General features: G+C 40.0%; 1 protein-coding gene across 1 annotated transcript in view; it reads right to left on the bottom strand.

Moving 5' to 3' along the window:
• LOC137026725 (proline-rich transmembrane protein 3) overlaps positions 1-18434 on the bottom strand; it is a 37329-nt gene extending 18895 nt beyond the window's left edge. The window contains exon 1 of the mRNA XM_067394157.1: positions 18224-18434. The gene's annotated coding sequence lies outside the window, so the exon portion shown is untranslated. The remainder of the gene's footprint in view (positions 1-18223) is intronic.
• Positions 18435-19747: the final 1313 nt, after the last annotated feature.

Raw genomic sequence — 19747 nt, 5'->3', positions numbered from 1 at the left:
CGGAAATTTGCAGGCAACACCGAAAACTGCCGTGAATTGTCAGAAATTGACGTGGGCCTTGCTTGGCAGTTGTCCCCCCATGACCCCCCTTCCTCTAATTCCAGGGGAGGCTTTAACATGTAAATGAAAATGCTGTGAGCTATACAAATGCAAATGCAAATTCTCTCAAAATCAACTAATTTTGAGAGAAATGTCTGCAGGTATCCATCTGCTACTTCCAGTCTATTGATGGATATGACTCTGGAGTAGAGTATGATACAAGCCTGCACAAAGTCAAGTTTTTATAATTCCTAAGCCAAAGCAAATGTTGAGTTTAAATCAGTCATGAATCCAGAATGAAACATGGTTGTTTTAGGATACAGAGTGTACTTGAAACCTAAGCAAGAGATCTCAGAAAATAAAATCAACAAAATCAGTAAAATCACCTAGAACAAACACAAGCCAAAGTGTCTGTTTTTTCCCCCTTAATATATGTAATCGCTCATAAAATAAATAATTTGATTATGAACAATAGTAAGCAACATATCAATTAACAAGACTTGTTAATAAAAACATTAAGGACTTTGCAATTCATGTTTGCTTTAGGTAGCCTACTGCTAATTTAAACAATCTGTCTGTTGTAATTTGTGTTTAGAAAACATGGCAGCACACTACAGACACAATATGATACACTAATGTTGAAAATAAATACTTAATTTCATTGACAAGTTTGACATTCATTGAAACTAGTGTCCCATGTTAACGTGGGCGTGGTTTGTGAGCGTGACGTGAGAGCATGATAAACTTCCATAAAACTGCTCCAAAAACGCAGGAACGAACACCGCGAAATCGAGGCGCTTTATTACGCATCACAATGTATACAACTGGTGAAACATACGTTTTTAAATCTATAATCCTTGGAATATCGCATGTGACGAATATGTCGCCGTCTAACATCTGCTGGAAATCCAGGTAAAACTATCTGCATGCTCGCGCGCGCCCCCAGTTAACATGATCCCCAGTTGATCTGTAACACCGGCGAGAAGAAACTGCTGAATGCTATCAGTGGGCTGCCGATGTAAATGAGCAGTTCACTTTAGTAAACTCCAAGTTGCTGTCCATAGAAGATAGGTTGGCTGCTTTGGAGTCGAAAAACTGTGTGGAAGATACTAACTCTAAGAGAAGACGGGTGCACAATCCTAAGATTGCGGTAAGACTGCTATCTAAGCTAAAAATAGCCTAAAAGCAAAGCTTTTTTTTTTAAGTAGCACAAGTGTAAGTAACTTTTAGGCTACTATTTTCTCCTTTATTATTTTTATTGTTTAAGTTCTTTTACACGTTCAGCTCGGAGTCGAGCGAGAAGAAAGAGGGTAAGATTTATTAGATTAGATCCGTTTTTGGTAAATGTGACTATTTTTCAGGCGCATTAATAGATGTGTTGAGTCCATACGCAGTGCATCGCGCAATACTGATTGTCTTTATTGGTTGTTTTTACAGCTGCTAGAAGCAAGACAGATAGTGCTAGCTGAGGATGAGGTGGGCCTTTGGAAGTGCGCTACCATAGACCTGATGTCTGATGAGTAAGACGGCATCGTTGGCGGGGTGTCTGGACGGATTGTGCGACCTCCGTCCTTTCGCAGCCAGGAGCTCACCGAGCTCTGTGCCACGCTGCAGTCGAGATTAGAGGCGATTCTAAAGTACAGGGCAACGCACCACAGACGTCTGCAAAATGGACTGAATTCAGACAGAATGCCGCTAGTTACCTACAGCTCCGAATCGGAAAACAGACATTTAATGGTGCTGTAGGATTTTGGGCTTCTCGTGAGCTTCCCATTTGTTGTGTGGGCAGATCTCCTACGTTTTGTACATGGTTGTGTGTTTGTGTTTGTGCTAATAAAGCTCTTTCTTTGAATAAACAGCACGTCCCTGGGAAATTTTCCTTTCCTCAATAAATTCATGTCCTTGATGGTAATAATAGTGTAGTCCATAGGAATACAATGACATGAATATACAACATAATAGCATTGCATATGAATATATAAAATTAAATATATGTATGTATATATATATATATATATATATATATATATATATATATATATATATATATAATATAATTATTATAATTTTGAGGTTTAAATTTATAATGACCCAGGGTGACCAATAGTAACAGATCTGCCAACCAATCACGAGTGATTTTTCTTGTTTAAATGTTTAGTTTCAACCAATACTGAGTGAGGAAATTCAAGCCATTCTCTGGCAAGGCGCGGGCGCTGCTATTCATATGCTAATTAGAGCCATTAGCGCCTCCGGGAGCTCCACATACGTCATGGTTCGTTTCCGCCAATAGAGGGTATGCACGTGACGTCACCGTCGACCGTTAGGACTGCGGTCACGCACGCTGAGTAGCAAAAGACTGAGCAGCAGCATTGGTTTTCAGCGTGAATGTCGGAAAAACACATTCAAAACGGGAAAGAGCTTTGCGGCTGACTGTACAAATAGATTTGACACAAACCCTGAGGTATATATTTAAAAACTAGAGAAAGCAACAGAAAAAGAAGCAAATCGATCACTGCAATTCACAGAAACAGCTGGACTCCAGCAGAGAAACATGGATTTGCAGTTATCATTTTGTGTCGAATTGTTGGATTTTGAGGTAAAATCATACCTTATATTGTATTGTTATATATTATGTTGACGACTCATCAATTAAATATTTTCCATCTTATATTATGCATAATTGGGTGTTTTTAAATAAACAACACTGTCAAAAACTATACTATAAAACTATATATGTTTTAGGGCTGGACAATATGACGATATAACATTGATATAAGTGATTAAACAGATTTAAACCTACCAATATTGTAGTTATATAAAATATTCACAGCCAGATTTGCTTTATGTATTTCCCCTGCGTCAAATCAGGCACATATAAATGTCAGGAAACACGACTCCTGGCTGCATGTCAATATCCATGGATTAGGTTTATTTGACAAGTTGTAAGAAACACTTTCGAGTCCAACCTTTAGGGTAATTCGTTAGTTTTACTCGCGTTTTCGCCGTTTCTCCTATTAATCCAGTTACGCAGCAGGTTCTTTTGCCACTCAGTCCAGCTGAGGGAGCGCGTTTTCGGCGGGAAAGTGACGTTGATGCATACCCTCTATATGTGGCACAGACGAACGCGATGTTCACAGGCTGTAAATTGTCGTTAATTGTCGAAAATTAGGGAGTTTTTCGGCCGTTTACGGGGACGAAAATCCCACTTTTCATGCAGTGTATAACCAATACTTTAATCAACACTGAGAGCAAGACTACAAACCATAAACATAAAGTTAACACAAGACAATGAACTGATGAAGAATGAAGGCATAAATACACAAGGAAGGTAATCAAAGGAACAGGGAACTGTGGCTGTGGAAAAAATTTCCAAAGAAACTGAGCTCCTGCGGGAGAGTGAGGGAACATCACTGCTGAGTGAAGTGCAGTGAAGAAAAGGTGCCTCTGTGGAAGCGGAGGGAATAGCGTTGCTGAGGCAGAGAAAATTTGGATGGAAAAGTGGATCTTCTCTGGGAGCTTAAGGTAGTATTGCTGTTGCGGCAGTTGAATAGTGAAGTTGGCTCCTGCGGGAGCACGTGGGTGGATGTGGCTGCAGCAGTTAGAATGGAAATTTTCCACTATAAGTGGATTGGTGGTGTTAAGTAGAGGGTGAGCCTGTAGATTTGGGTGTATGGGAGCAAGCTGGTGTTAACCCTTTAAGACCGGATGGAGCGTAGGCGCTCCCATTTGCCTGTCTCTCTTTAAGAGCCAATAAAAACTGAACCCATATAGGTAGCACAAAAATTCTTTTTGTATACAAAACCAGAGACTTTACATGTTCAGATCAAGCCTCCAACATGCTTCTGTTGCATAGTTTTCACCTTCTAATGAGTCTGAGTAATATGCGTTTACAACAAAAACAGCACAGCCGCTAACTGAATACAAATATGTAGATTTCACGTGCTCATAACTTCATGAAAAATGCACAAAAATGGCACATCATTATTTAAAGCAGATTCTAATGATTAAAATGAACTAAATCAACATAATATATCTTGTTGATCACAAGATATTACTCACGGAATGATTTAACATACATGGCTAAAAACATGTCTCTCATCTTTCCGGTATGCAGTGTGTATCCAATGTTTCCGGACCCATCCATTTTCGTTTTCCAATGTGGAATAACACAAAATAGGTACATCTTAAAGCTTAGAATCTCATCTTTTTAATGCATCTAACCATTTTTAAAAACTCCTAACAAGTGCTGAAAAGTGCTTCTAAACTTGAGTTTACCGCCCGTGGGCGTCACCTGGCTGCGAAAAAATAAATAACAATTTATTCAACTATACTTTATGCTATCTCTACAGAATTTGAACCATGCAGCTGACATGTAGGAGAGCATCACCAAAAAATAATTTTTCTCCGATCTTATTGCCTTCCTGAGTTATTCCATATCAAATCAATTTTTTTTTAAATTATAAAAAAAAAAATTATATATTTTTTGTCTTTTATCAGCAGTTTCTCAGCATGAAAATGTCCAAATGTAAATTCATTCATATTTTCTAAACATTTAAAAAGTGTTCTATCAAATGATACCTACCTTTTGACTCTCCTTGATACAGTTTTGGAGTTATGAGTCTTTACTTTTATGTGTGTCACTCAGAAAAAAAAAACCTAAAAAAGCCTTCAGGTCTTAAAGGGTTAAAAGAATTGATCTGATGAGAGTTCATTGAGCTTCTTTGATATGGGAGCGATTTGATCAAATGTAACTTCTGAAGCCTCCAGTGACCAGTGTCCAAGTGCTTGGATCTGCTGCTGGGAAGGCCTTTTTTGGACAGCCGTGGTTGCTGCACCTATTCGAAATGAATGGCTGGAGAAATGCTCTGCTGGGATGCCAGATTGGAGCAAAATGGTATCTTTGGAACCAGAAACATGTGATGGGGCGTTTGGAGTCGTTTGAAAAAGTGGGTCAGATGGGAGTTTAGCCTGAAAGCTTCTGAAATGCAGATAGGCTAAGAGGGATTGTATGGTTGGATTGGTGATGGAAGATTGAAAATGTAGATGAAATGGCCTTTTTTCATTTGATCTGTCTTGCTTTGCTTTATGAAGTAAGCAATGGCGTCGTCGTCAAGTGTTGATAAATCCGAGATTGTGGGATGGACTTTTGGATTGAAGCTGTAAGTGATGGTGAGTTCTGAACATCTGAGGAAACGAGAAAAAAAGCCAATATGAACTTTGCGTCGAGTCTGCGGGCGTTGGAGTGGTAGCCTCGGCGTAGGGTGGAGATACAGTTGTAGGTTATTGATGCTATTGAGATAATATATGAATGAGGTGATGGTGAGCAGAGAAAACACTTCCATGCGGTTAGGAAGGATTGGAGGGTTCTAGGAGAAACGGCTTGAATAATGGCATCAAGGAGGGGGTTTTAGTGGGTGGTTTATGGGAAGATCAGCTCTGAGTAGTGAGAAACTGGGGTTGGGTCCGCCTTGAAGCCAGTAGCCTGAATTTCTAATAAAAGTTGTGCTCTGATGTTGCTGGTGATAAGGTGCGGTTCCAAAGCAATGGCATTCAGTGGTATGAGCATCTGTATTGCAGAGAAGAGGGAAAGTTAGGAGGGGAATACTCCGGGGAATGCAAGCTTGAGTCAGACCCTGTGGCTTGGGTTGTAACGGGGAAGGTAAAGGAAGAGGAAAGCTGAGGTGGAAAAATAGTCCATCTGGGCCTGTGCCGCTAGCAGAGGCAGGCTCACACTAGGGTCCGCAGTTGGAGCTGTAGGCCAGAGACAAAAAGAGATTTTGAGACTGATGACTGGGCCTGCACCACTTGCAGAGGCAGCCTCATGCTAGGGTCTGCTGAAAGAGCTGTAGGCCACTGGTGGGGGAGAAGGCAGCGGAAGGAGAAAGAAGTGTTATCTGGGCCTGCCTCCCTAGCAGAGAGGGTTAGAGACATCAAGATGAATGGCTGAGATGGCTGAGCTTGCTCCGCTAACATCCTCATGCTAGGAGGAAGGCATTTCGTTGAGAGGAAAGGGCATTGTTGTGTGGAGAGTGGCGCCAGGAACAGCCATGGTGTGTGGCTGAACGGAGGGAGGATAAGAGTGGGGCCTGGTGGGCCGAAGCTCGTCTTCTAGCACGCGAATCAAAGACGTGAGGGAGAGGAGATGTGAGATGAAAGGGTGGAACCTTGCAGGATTAAACGCAGCATTAATTTTAAGTGGCCAAGCAAAGATAGCAGTTCACGTTTTTAGAACAGTTTAGGCTGTCTAGGAAAGTGGACGTGACCAGAAATATCCTATCGAATTTTCCTTGTGCAGTGAGCTCTAGAAATTAAATATATTCAAGTTAATGCCCAGAATTCAATGGATGTGGCTGGACCCGTGGTTTTAACCTAAGGAACTGGAATCCATGCGGGCTAATAGATCGATTATTAAAGTTTTGTAAATATTCTTATTTTCTCTTGTTTTTATAGGTTTTCTGAAGGTGATAACATATGCTTACATGAAGCCTAAAACACACTATAACCTGCGCATATTCACCTCTTAGGACACTTCAGTTTGATTCTGTAATCATTGTTTGATGTTGGATGATCAAACAGGAAGATACAGTCTGATTTATATGATAGAAATCCAGTATCCTGATACCATAAACTGTGCTCGTTATTTAGCGACTGAAAGTGATGCAACCAGGGGCAGAAAACCAGAAGGATTTGAGCTGTGCTCTTACTGGTTTGAGCCGGTGGGGCCAGAACTGAATATGTGGCACGGCTCGCTGAGGGCCTGCTGCGGCAGCCGGACACTAAAGGAAGGCACGTTCATTCGCGCGAAGAGGGTGGTATGGCCCCAGATGGGAGCTTAGTGCTTGACAGGCCGTATTGTCCATTTCTCTATGTCTTGCCATGCAGGGACCCGTTTGTTTAGGCTGACGCCCCCCAAGATAACGCTGTGGGATTGGTGGTGGTGTTAGGCAGAGGAGAATTGCTCCTTAGGCCAGAGGATTGTGGCAAAGATTCCTCGAGGACGAAAGATTCTTCATCGGACGGGAAGAGATCGATTTCAGACATGTTGGGAAGTTAGAGTGAAAACTGTCGAGAAACTTAGGTGAATCGACTGCGTTTATATAATATGTATATATATATATATATATATATATATATATATATATATATATATATATATATATATATATATATAGGTCTCCACTCATGCTAATTGAGTAGATATGTTGATTGCTGATTGCTGACTGCTGGTTGGAATGATGTGATGATTAGTCACATCATTTGAATGTGTTCCTCTCAAACTTTGTTAATAAAGCATCATTTGGAACAACATGAAGGTTTTCTTTTTTCTTTTTCTTTTTTTTTGGAGTGAATTAACATACATATAATAGAATAAAGAGTATGCATATTTGCCATGCTATCTAGGGGAGGGCTCCGAGCTCAGAATTTTAGCCTACTCCACCCATATCTCTGACTGAGATAGGAACAGTTGAAAGTAAGGAGTTGGGGTGGTGGAGGGATGCTGGAAAACTGTTGTGGGACAGAGGTGAGTCAGCTATTTATATACAGGCCTCCTCGTGCTAATTTGGTAGATTATCTGAACGTGCTCCTCCCGAACTTTGTTAATAAAACATTATTAAGTGCCAAAGTGCTACATCATCAGTGTCCAAGTGAAATCAGCCCACCTGATGTCATTTATAGCTAAGAGTAAATTATTTACCAAAACTGTTCAAGTTAATCTTTATACAGATGTTCAACAAAAAATGTCAAATGACAACAGAATGACTTCTGCATGTTGGACACACCACAATGACTTTAGAAGAAAAACCTCTCACATTTTAATAATAGTTTAAAACAACTGCTTTACTTTTTTTTTTTTTTTTTTTTTTACCAAACTTAACCCTTATGCATTCCTAAGGAATTTGTCTTTTTCAGTTTTGTTTTTTGATCATTTTAATGCAAACTGCATAAGTTTGTATTTTTATTGGGATTTTGCCCACTTTAATAAATCTATTTTACACTAGGAACACAAAATAGCTAAGGACCTTAATCTATTTTACACTAGGAACACAAAATACTTTAAAGGCACAATATGTAAGATTTTTGGATTAATTTTTTGGGGGGGATACTATGAGTAGTAATTCATCACTTGCAGCTGATTCATTAGAATGAAACAAAATAACGTGAATTAAAGTGATTAATTGTAACTGTAACAAAGTTCAAGTTCAGGGAAGAAGGAGGTGGATGTTAAAGGATTAGTCCACTTTTGAATAAACTTTTCCTGATAATTTACTCACCCCCATGTCATCCAAGATGTTCATGTCTTTCTTTCATCAGTCGAAAAGAAATTAAGGTTTTTGAGGAAAGCATTCCAGGATTTTTCTCCATATAGTGGACTTTAACGGCTACCAACAGGTTGAAGGTCCAAATTGCAAAAAAATACAACCGTTTATGCTTTATAAACACAAAATATCACCTTGAACGTACTTCCCGTTTCCGCATTCTTCAAAACGCTTACGCTGAATGTCCTACGCCTTCCCTATTCTACTTACGGAACGAACGCGGCACCAGTTTCTTTTTTTTCCGTAAGTAGAATAGGGAAGGCGTAGGACAGGGATGGACAACTCTGGTCCTGGAGGGCCAGTGTCCAGCAGAGTTTAGCTCCAACCCTAATCAAACACACCTGAACCAGGTAATCAAGGTCTTTAGGATTAGTAGAAAGTTATAGGCAAGTGAGTTTTTATCAGTGATGGAAATAAACTCTGCAGGACACTGGCCCTCCAGGACCGGAGTTGTCCATCCCTGGCGTAGGACATTCAGCGTAAGCGTTTTGAAGAATGCGGAAACGGGAAGTACATTCAAGGAGATATTTTGTGTTTATAAAGCATAAACAGTTGTATTTTTTTCAAAAATGACCGATTGTTTCGCTAGATAAGACCCTTATTCCTTGTCTGGTATCGTTTAAATTCAATTCAATTCAATTCAATAAACTTTATAACTTAATCATATTGTATTGGGAAATTTGTCTTGGACTCCGGTGCCCACATACACATACAATTGATTAAAGACATAATACAGAATACACAAAAAAAAAAAAAAACAACAAAAAAAAAACATACTACTTTTTTAAAAGTCTAAATGACGTTGGTACAAAAGATTTCTTAAAACGATTATATTTGCACATAGGCATCCTGTATCTTTTGCCAGAAGGCAGCAACTCATATTCTGAATTTAAATTATGCGAAGAATCAGATACAATCTTGGTAGCTACACTTATGACCGACTGCTCATATGAATACTCCAATGAATAGTATTCCCTTTTTCCCATAATTCTCATTGCCATCTTTACCAGACAAGCAAAATTAGCTTTGGACTGATGTAGTGTCTGCACAGTGTCGAAAGTGAGCAGATCCCCCCATAAACTGCATGTAAGCCTCAATTCAAGAAACTTTGGTCCATAAATTTCACATTGGCTCCGACCTGGCACACACCAACAGATCACGTGACTCCGTTTATGACTGCTTCGATAGATTCCTGAGCATCTCCTTCATGACTTCAAAGGGGATGCGGACACCACGGATCGGGTTACTACGAGGCAGGCCCGCATTCCAAACAGCAATAAAAGAGAAAACACACACACGCACCCGCAAACACACACTCAAAGACCTGCATAAAGACTGCTTGCACAAATATGATTGTACCTGCAAATATGAATGTATCTGCCATTGTAGTGCTTGTTGCATGTATGCTTCCTAGTGTTTAGACTTAGTTTAAATAACTATAGTTGAGTTAGTTTTAATTTTAATGATAAATTTGTCTGTAAACCATAACTTCTTCTACATGCTTTTCTTATATGTCAAGTTTAGATTCATTTTAAAGCTATTTCCACGTCTCATTCATCTATGTATATTACATGGCTGTCAAATGCATTGTTCAATTTGTTTAATGATGCTGTGAAGAAAGTACTCCATCTCGAAATCCGACCTGATAGTCATAAAGTATGCAAATTCAGCTAGGAGACCAGACAAAGGAACTTTGCCCGCCAAACAGGGCTACGCACCTATTTGGCCACTCCAATTCAGGAGGCATGTTCGCTTGATTTTCCATAAATGCATCAACAAGCAACTTTTCCTTTGTCTCCCGATCGTCTCTCGATTGCCCCTGAACTGCCTCAGGTGACAGCGCTGCCATCACGCGCTCAGCTCCCCCCGGGATGACCATTTCCTTGGACTTTCTCTCCCTCTTCTCTCTTCTCTGTCATCTGACACGTCAGTTAAACCTTGTTTGAAAACCCCGCCGGAGAAACCCTCTCGGAAAGGACCAACCAAGCCAAGTGCATTGAAACTCTACTGCACACCGACTTGAACCATATGCAAGTATTAATTTCTCTGAAATTTGTTTAAACTGATTTCTGTGTTGGCTCTCAAAAGGGTTAACTGTCATAATTTGCCATTCTTTGACCATCCTTCCTTTCCTGTCTCTACTTTCCCTTTTGTATATATTTGTATATTCTGTATTTAGACGTATACCCTCTGTATTAGTAGTTTTCATATATTAAACACATTATTCATGCTCGATCGTTCTGTTTGTTCATTCAACCCAAAACCAAGTCACTTCAACGTTTTTCGATCACTTTATGCTTTGATGCTATAATAGGAATTTACATTATTTTCTGTTCTACTCTATACAATCTTAATCTACGTAAGAAATGTAACCTCTGTTGCACACGACAGCATACACTATCCACATGAAAACCCCAGTTAAGCAAGTTATCCATGTAAACACCCAGATATTTGTAAGAACAAACCTGTCCAATAGGTGTGTTACGAATAGATATTGGTGAATGATTCCCTATTGACCTCGGGTCAAAAATCATTTCCTCTGTTTTTTTTAACATTTATGACATAATTTACAAAATGTTTTAACTCTGAATGATACACAGAAAGATTAGTATTATTATACAAGAGGCTAAGCAAAGCTGTATCATCAGAATATTTAATTATGAGGTTACTAGGATCAGAACTTCATTCATTTGTATAGAGTGTGAAGAGAATCGGGGAACTAATGCAGCCCTGTGGCACACCTATACTTATCCTTCTAACATTTGATACAGTATGATTGACCTTAACCTGCTGTGTTCGATTGGTTAAGAACGAATAATACCATTTAATTAAAAAAGGGTTCACACCCCACTAGTTCAGTTTTTTGATTAGACCATTGGGTTTAATTGTGTTAAAAGTGGAGCTAAAATCAACAAACAACAACCGTGCATATGCTTTTAGATTCTCCAAATGTTTCGCTATAGCATTAGTAATAGTGTTAATAGCATCCTCTGTACCACAACCTTGTTTATAGGCAAACTGAAATGGGTCTAAAACTGATTTAACCTCTATCTTTAACAAGGACACCATATATCTCTCAAAGCACTTCATGACACATGATGTCAAGGCTATGGGCCTATAATCATTATTTTCCATTGGACTCGACTTTTTTGGTATCGGAACAACAACAGATTTTTTCCAAATATCAGGGACCTTATGACAATCCACAGATCGTTGGAAAATAGGACACCATGCATCACTAAGCTCCTCCGCACATGATTTTAAAAGTACGGCTGAAATGCCGTCTGGTCCTGTTGACTTTCTTATATTAATTTGACTAAAATGTGAGCAAACTGTTTGAGGGTCGATTATTACTCTGAAAGAAGTATCTACGTTTACAACAGTATCTAAAAAATTTGTATCTTCCTGGGTATAAGTGTAACAGTTGCTGTATGCTTGAGAGATGAGTCGTAAACGGAGATCCACAATAATGGGTTTCTTTAATATAAACGCAGGAGATTCACTACATACACACATAAAGCAACCTTAGTACAACATAAAGCTACATTAAGAACAGACAAGGAGTGAAGGGAGTGAGTCCATTATAAAGAGTGTGCTGACGATCAGGAACAGGTGAAGGCAATCCGTGATGAGGAGGAGAAGACGAGGGAAGTGAGTGCAGGTGTGGAGAACAGGAGGATCATGGGAATTGGAGTCCAGGGAACAAGGGATCTGTGACATTACCCCCCCCCCCCCCCCCTCCCGGTAGGCGGATCCATGAACCATGGCAGGTCTGGAGCCGTGGGCAGCCATGGCGGGTCTGGAGCCATGGGCAGCCATGGCGGGTCAGGTGCAGCGGGCAGCCATGGAGGGTCAGGTGCAGCGGGCTCCTATGGCGGGTCTGGAGCTTTGGGCTGCCATGGTAGATCTGGAGCCCTGGTGGGCTCTGGCGCTTCCGAAAGCCCGCCCAGGAGTTCCCCACCCACAGGTACAGGAACGGGTACTAGGCCCCCCCCAAAAAAATACTTGGGGAGGTTAAGGAGAGTTTTTAAGAGTTTGAGGAAGGGAGTGTTTCTGTGGGCAGGAGTGGGTTTGTGGGCGGCAGAGCATGGAGCAGGCTTGGCGGCGGAGCATGGAGCTGGCTCTGCGGCGGCGGAGCATGGAGCTGCTGGCTCGGCAGAGGAGCATGGAGCGGCTGGCTCGGCAGAGGAGCATGGAGCGGCTGGCTCGGCAGAGGAGCATGGAGCGGCTGGCTCGGCAGAGGAGCATGGAGCAGAGGGCTCAGCAGCGGTGGCTGGAGCAGAGGGCTCGGCGGCTGGAGCTGCTTGAAGAGAGATCCAGTCCATTCCCTCGTACACTATTAAAACCCCCACAGGCACTGGAGTTGGCTCTGTGGAGACTGGAGTGGGTTGCTCGGAGAGGGCTAGAGCAGCAGGCTCGGAGAGGGCTAGAGCAGGCTCTGAAGTGAACTCACTGGTCAGAGCGGCCTTCTTCCTCCTCCTCCGCTTTCTGGACCCAGCGGAAGAGTGTGCGTCCAGTGTGGAACAGGAAAGGAGTTCACTGGAGGGGTATGCGGAGGAAGAAGGAGACTGACTAACTGGCCTGGCCACCTGTGTTTCTGGAGGGACTGGACGAGATGGACACATATCCTGAACCTCATCAACAAAGAATTAGATCTGTTTAAATACAAAATTAGATTAATGGTTTCGCACAAGGAAAAAGAATCTTCAGGTTCATCAAAACGGATAGTGTCCGCGTCCAGTCTGTCCAGAAACAGGGCGTTCAAACGTGCATCTGACCAGTTAGTCAGAAAAGCAAGCTCTACAAAATCCTCCACATACCTCTCCAGTGAACGTCCGATCTGGAAGAGCCCGATGAGCCGGTTAGCCGCTGAAGTAGCCGTGAGAGGCTGTGGAGGAGCAGGAGCCACTGGAACTAGAAATAAACCCATCTTGTGGATGTCCAGCGGTTTAGGTCTGTTCTTCTGTAACAGTTGCTGTATGCTTGAGAGATGAGTCGTAAACGGAGATCCACAATAATGGGTTTCTTTAATATAAACGCAGGAGATTCACTACATACACACATAAAGCAACCTTAGTACAACATAAAGTTACATTAAGAACAGACAAGGAGTGAAGGGAGTGAGTCCATTATAAAGGGTGTGCTGACGATCAGGAACAGGTGAAGGCAATCCGTGATGAGGAGGAGAAGACGAGGGAAGTGAGTGCAGGTGTGGAGAACAGGAGGATCATGGGAATTGGAGTCCGGGGAACAAGGGATCTGTGACAATAAGCCTGTGTATCAAACCTAAAATAAAACTCATTTAACTCATTTGCCTTTTCTAAATCATTATTAGTAATGAGGTGCTTACGTCCAGTATTCATATTTGTCATTGCTTTTATTGTGTCCCATATTTTTTTTTGATGGTACAGAATTAAAACTCTGCTCCAAAGTGTCCTTGTGTCTTTTTCTAGCGACTCTCATCATGCCAGTGAGTTCTTTTTGTACCACTCACAGACCGACCCAGTCTTTCTCCTTAAAAGCTTGTTTCTTTCGATTAATGCATTCTTTAATTTCTTTAGTAATGTATGGCTTGTTATTAGGAAAAACAGTTACACACTTCTTTTCCAAAACGTTATCGGCACAAAACTTAATGTGTCCTCATCAATATCCCCATTCTGTACAATGTCCCAGTCTGTACACAGGAAACATCCCTTAAGTGTCTCTATGCTATCCTCTGAACACACAGATACAGTCTTTACCTCAGGTTTCCTACTTTTAAAAACAGTTCTATAGGTTGGAATCAGATGAATCATGTTGTGATCAGAAGTAGATAGCGGGGGCTTTGATTTTGCAATATAAGCATTTCTGACATTACCATAACATTTATCCAGAATTTTCTTATCCCGAGTCTCACATTTGACATATTGATCATAGCCAGGAAGCATTAATTCTAGATTACACTGATTAAAATCACCCATAATAAAAACAGGGGCGCATGGTGTTCTTTGAGGCTGGTTCTGAACACAGTCAGCAATTTGCGCTGCTGATTTTGCAGCATTTCCATCAGGAGGGATATATGCCACACATAAAATAATGTTCCCAAATTCTCTGGGTAAGTACACAGGTCTTAATGACAGACAGATTAGTTCCAAATCGGGGTTGCAGACCCTCTCCCGCACCATACATTGAGTACACCAGTCATTCCTGATATAAGCAGCAATACCTCCTCCTCTGCACTTCCCAGCCGTCCTTTGCCTATCCGAGCGAACGAGGGAAAAACCATCCAGTTCAAATAAGGAGTCAGGGATGTCTTGATTTAGCCATGTCTCCGTTAGTACCACAATGCCAGTTTCACGGTACTCGTAGCACACCTTGACGTTAATGCGAAGCTCCTCCATTTTCCTTCTCAGTGAACGCACATTCCCCATAACAACCAAAGGAAGCAGAGGCCTGCTGCCTCTCCTTCTGACACGTTGTCGTATTCCTCCTCTTCTACCCCTCTTTCGTGAATGCTTCCGATGGAATAACTGCTCTTCCACTGCCTCGGTGAAGTCTACCACTGAGGTAATCCCCTTTGAGCGAAGAGACAACAGTGTGTCTCTTGTGTAGATAAGCGGCAGCAAACTTCCATCCTTCACGCACTTCGGCATGGCGCAACATCTTTCACCAAGTCCAATTATAATCAGCCCCAAGAGAAAAAGAGCAGCAGCTTTCGTCATCCAGGCCATCATAATGCCTACAAACGGCACTTTATATAAAAACAACTTAAAATAAATACTTTACAAATACTTTACAAATACTTTACAAATACTTTACAAACTTAAAAACAAATGAACAAACACGCAATCAGTGTAGTGTAACGCAGCAGCACCTGAGCCCGGGTCGCCAGCTGAGCAGCACCACCGGAAGCATAAACCTTTACCATTTGCTTAAAGCCCTTTGAAGCTCCTTCCTTTGCTCCTTCCTTGTTGGAAATTATTATTTTGTAAATAAAGTGCTTCTTTTTTTTTGTGCAAACAAAGCACTCGCATCACTTCATAAAATTGAGGTTAAACCACTGGAGTCATATGGATTACTTTAATGATGTCTTTACTACCTTTCTGGGGCTTGAAAGTGTTAGTTGCGTAGGCTGTCAATGGAGAAATAGAAAAATCTAAGATTTAATTAAAAATATTCATTTGTGTTCTAAAGATGAATGAATATTTTATGGGTTTGAAATGGAATGAGGGTAAGTAATTAATGACAGAATTTTTCTAATTACTTTTTTGGGTTAACTAGCCTTTTAAGGACAAAAATGTCCCCATTGCATTTTTAATCCCAGGGCCATTTAATTATAAAATGATGCCGTCTTTATTATTAGGCTTTCATTCTGTTGGAAAGGCTTCAAAATTAAAAAAAATTCAATTAATTCAAGCTAAAATAATTTGTAAGAGTAATACAAATATTTTTAAATATATTAAAAGAGAGTAAAACAAAGTAAAACAAAAAAAAGTTACATTCCGCATAGTTGCACCAAGAAAGTTTCCATTTGAAAGAGAGTCTGTTACTGCAGCTAGTCTCCATCTTTTCCTCTCATGCACACAGATTCCATACAGTCAGACATTTCTGTACATTTCCGTGAATGTTTCCAGGCGCAAACAGAGGCCCAATTGTAGAGATCAGAGCACATTTAATTTTAACCATTTAACTTTGTGTATAATGACATGGGTATGACATTGGTATTACAAAAAGAGGTGACTTATGAGGACATTACCCCATGTCCCCACTTTTCAAAAGGCTTATAAATCATACAGAATGAGTTTTTGTGAGAAAGTAAAAGTGTGCAGTTTCCTGTGATGGTTAGGTTTAGGGGTAGGGGTAGTGTAGGGGGATAGAAAATACAGTTTGTACAGTATAAAAACCATTACGCCTATGGAATGTCCCCACAATTCACAAAAACGAACATGTGTGTGTGAGACTAAGGTCAGAACAAACCAGATGTTATAGCATATAATAGGTTTTATAGGTTTATAGGTTTTACATAAACAGTTCAACTCCCAAGGAATGTCTCATTCATAATTCCTGACCAGCCATAAGATACTTGCATGCACACACTTGCCACACCTGACTGTTGACATACTTTTCCTATGGTGTTTCTTTTTCTCTAATTGTAGAGCTAAGCAGTATACAATACCCGTAAAAATGTGTAAACGTTGTTTATACAGTAGGCTCATATGACACTTACTAATAATGGTCTGTGGATCCTACGCTGTATGCTGCTACAAATATCTGGTCAAATTCATTCTCTCTATTTTCTTCATAAAAACAATAACATTTCATATCAATAACAGGTCAAAATGAGGCTTTCCATAAAGATAAATGTTACTGGATCCTAGAGATATCAGTTTTGCTTTTCAATTTTATATCTGCTCTATCCAGTTCAAAACTGCAAAATCCTGCTCAAACATGCATTTTAGTTTGGGACTAGACTTAAGCAAACAGGGTTAGTGTTTTGACAAAGCGGTAAATTAAAAACCTATCAATGCAGTAACAAAGACAAGTTAACTAACTTGTGGTTACCAAAGCTTGGTTTACCACTGTGAAGCCAAACAAAGTTTGAAATTACACCATGTGAGTATAAAGTTGCTCAAAGGTTTATGCGCCCTGGGTTAGTTTCAACAAGGATCCCTCAACATGTAAATCAAGAAGTGTGCTCTTAATAACTCATGTCATTCAATCAATCACAAGATCAATATGCTGTGAGGCTAAGATTTCAAGTAAGACTGTCTGACATTGTTCTGTCCCTGGATGTAGACAAACTGCACCTCCAAAAACTGCATATCCTTACCCTTCCAAAAGATCAAACTATTAGACATGCATGGCTGAAATTTATTTTAAATGACATGCCTGATCTATTATTAAACAAGAATGTTTTCATTTAATCATCTCATTTAAGAACATTCTCTTTTCTTAATTATTCTCAACATGCTGCCAGTTGTAGACATAAATTATAGCAGTCTAACAAGTTATAACAATAGTTTTATATAAAAATAGTAGATTTTAGAAACAGTCTGTTGCAATCGTTGTGGTGGTTCATTTTCTTCTACCTCAGGATCTCAAACACATACAGCTCTATACAGCGCTGGCCATCGGCATCTCAACCATCAAAACTCACATCACACATGCTGTGGAGGAGGGCATGGATGAAGTTCACCAATCACAGCAGTTGCCGTTTACTTGCATCTCTGAAATTAGTATGCCCCTTAAAACTAAGTATTTTTGACAGATAGTGAAATTGAAGATACAAAATGATAAATTTTTACTTTTTTTGGTGCAAAAAAACTTAATTAGCTAAACTCCAGAAACATGATATAAAGACCTGAGAATGCCCTTAAAAAATACTTTCATGTATGCAGTTTAATTTAAACGTAATTATATTTTTTACTTAAAAACAGGTATTAGATGCACCACATACAGCACATATTAGGTTACTAATAAAACATTATAGGGTGTATAGGCTACCTATACAGCATTTATGTGCTGTAAGGATGTTTCAGAAAATTCGATGGGCATCTAAAGTAGCCTATGTAGTATGAGCCTTTAGATAAACCGATCTGCTTTCCAGGGTCTCGCTAAGACATACGGCAGTAGATTCCTATCTTTTCTGTAGGCCTATGTGTATACGTCCTCGAGCGCAACGATTTCCGTAACGCAACGACACGAAAATTGACAGTAACATATATCTCCAATAAAGTATTTTAATCTGAACATTAACGTTTCGTAAGACGTCAAGTCGAAAGAGTTTTCCTGCGCAGGTAGCTGTCATGGTCATGAACCGTCTTACATACGTTTTCATTAATATTTAACAATGTGTTCTCACAGAGGAATACATTAAACATTCTTACCTTTACGTTTGTCGTTTGTTGCAGTCAATTCGTTGGCGTAGTGTTTATTCATTTTTCATTTGTATTTCCTTCTGCGATTCTGGCCGTGGAGACATTGCGACATAAAATACAGCCCTATGTTCGTTCGCGCTCTCTCTCTCTATCTCTCTCTCATGTTGAGAGAGCGAGAGCGAGAGAGAAGCATTTTTTCTTCTTGTGGCACCTACCTTTACCTTTATCGGTCTAAAATGTGTATGTGTTGGCTACATATAAATATCAGAACGCTACTACTGAGATCAGACTGAATCCTAAGCTGAGTAAAAAAATTAAAAGCAAATAGATATTTTACTTTCTCTGAAGAAAATATGAGTGCAGCTTGGATTTTTATTTCCATACATGGGTGTTTCTGCAACACTTTTGCCTCTCCCAACTTTAAAAAAAAAAAGATCAGCCTCTAGGAATTTCAATTTTAACCATCACAGTCTGTAATACATATAAAAATGTACACAGAATTAAATGTAGACATTAAGATTTGAATCTGGAAAATGTTTATTTTTTTATTTCATCTCTTCTTATTATTAGTCAAGTCAAATTTATTTATATAGCGCTTTTACAATTGGTAATTGTTTCAAAGCAGCTTTACATATTAGAAGCACAGAAAAAAAGGGAAGTGGTTAAAACTGTACAAACAAGCGTGGTAATATGTAACATATACAAGATGGTGCTACATTAAGCCAATGTCGGCTGACTTCCAGGGGTGGAAAAAAACCCCTAGGAGAAAAACCCAGCGTGCTAGCACTGGGAAAAAAGTCCTAGGAGGGAAAAAACCCCTTGGAAGATATATATATGTAAATGTATATGGAGATCAAAATCTGAATTGTACATTTTTATTATAGAGATTAAAAATCGATTATATATAAATATATGTAAGCGGATACGGGGATTAAAAATCTGAATTATAGATGCAGCCAGAATTGGATCTTTAGGCCCATTATCTCCTGGGCTACGTTGTAGTCAGGTCCAGACGCAGGTTCTCCATCTGATCTGGATACGGCCTGGATCCAGCACCCGGCAAACCTCAGGATAAGCAGAGAGACAGATATTAGCGTAGATGCCATTCTTATTCTGATGTACAGGTATATCTAGTGTTATAGGAAATGTTCTCGGTTCCGGCCGACCTAATTATTGCAGCGTAACAATCCTTTAACGGATTTGAAAAATGTTAATGTATTGATAATGTGTTATGTGTATGCAAGAGCAAAGAGATGTGTTTTTAGTCTAGATTTAAACTGACAGAGTGTGTCTGCTTCCCGAACAATGCTAGGAAGATTGTTCCAGAGTTTAGGTGCTAAATAGGAAAAGGATCTGCCGCCTTCAGTTGATTTTGATATTCTGGGTATTATCAACTGGCCTAAATTCTGAGATCGCAATAAACGTGAAGGACTATAATGCATTAAGAGCTCACTTAGGTACTGGGGAGCTAAACCATTTAGAGCTTTATAAGTAAGTAGCAAGATTTTAAAATCTATACGATGTTTAATAGGG

Source organism: Chanodichthys erythropterus, chromosome 9 (genome assembly GCF_024489055.1).
Source record: "Chanodichthys erythropterus isolate Z2021 chromosome 9, ASM2448905v1, whole genome shotgun sequence".
Classification (NCBI taxonomy): Eukaryota; Metazoa; Chordata; class Actinopteri; order Cypriniformes; family Xenocyprididae; genus Chanodichthys; species Chanodichthys erythropterus.
Note: the sequence above shows the minus strand (reverse complement) of the source record. Positions and strands in the feature narration are given on the sequence as shown.